Below are 570 nucleotides of genomic sequence, written 5' to 3'. Positions count from 1 at the left end.
AGCCTCCTCGCAGCTTGTCCTGCTCCAAGCGGGATCCCTCTCCAGCCATCTCCTGCAGCCCAACCTGCCCTTCTCCTTTGCAGAAATAGTCTCTCCTTTATCTTCCAATGGAAGTTGTTTAGGGAATTACTCCTCTTCCCTTCTATCGTGTGTCTGTCTCTGTCTCTGTCTCTCTCTCTCTCTCTCTCTCTCTCTCTCTCTCGTCAGGCTCCCTTTCTCAGACCTGCAAAATGTCCAGATAGGCTTTAATCTTGGAACAAGCATGGAGTGGAACCATACTGGACAGAAATCACAGAATTGTTTCAACGAGTCGAGACTGTTGTTTTTATTAATATTGCTTTTAAAGAGAGACATCATTTTCAAAAAGCAGTTTTAAATCTCTTTAAAATTATAGTTAGATTTGTTTAAACATTCGAATAATTTGCTATAGTCAATATATTTGTTTTTAATAGGTACCACTTATTATACCATAGGACTGTATCCTTATATACAATGGAATTGTTATGAAACATTTGACACCACCCCCCCTTTTGACCCACATATCCATTACTTTTATGCCCATTTTCTTCA

This window comes from Echinops telfairi, unplaced genomic scaffold, assembly GCF_000313985.2.
Source record: "Echinops telfairi isolate 266 unplaced genomic scaffold, ASM31398v2 ScPeMD7_9;HRSCAF=40, whole genome shotgun sequence".
In the NCBI taxonomy this organism is placed as follows: Eukaryota; Metazoa; Chordata; class Mammalia; order Afrosoricida; family Tenrecidae; genus Echinops; species Echinops telfairi.
The sequence above is the reverse complement of the archived record's forward strand: the minus strand, read 5'-3'. Positions refer to the sequence as shown.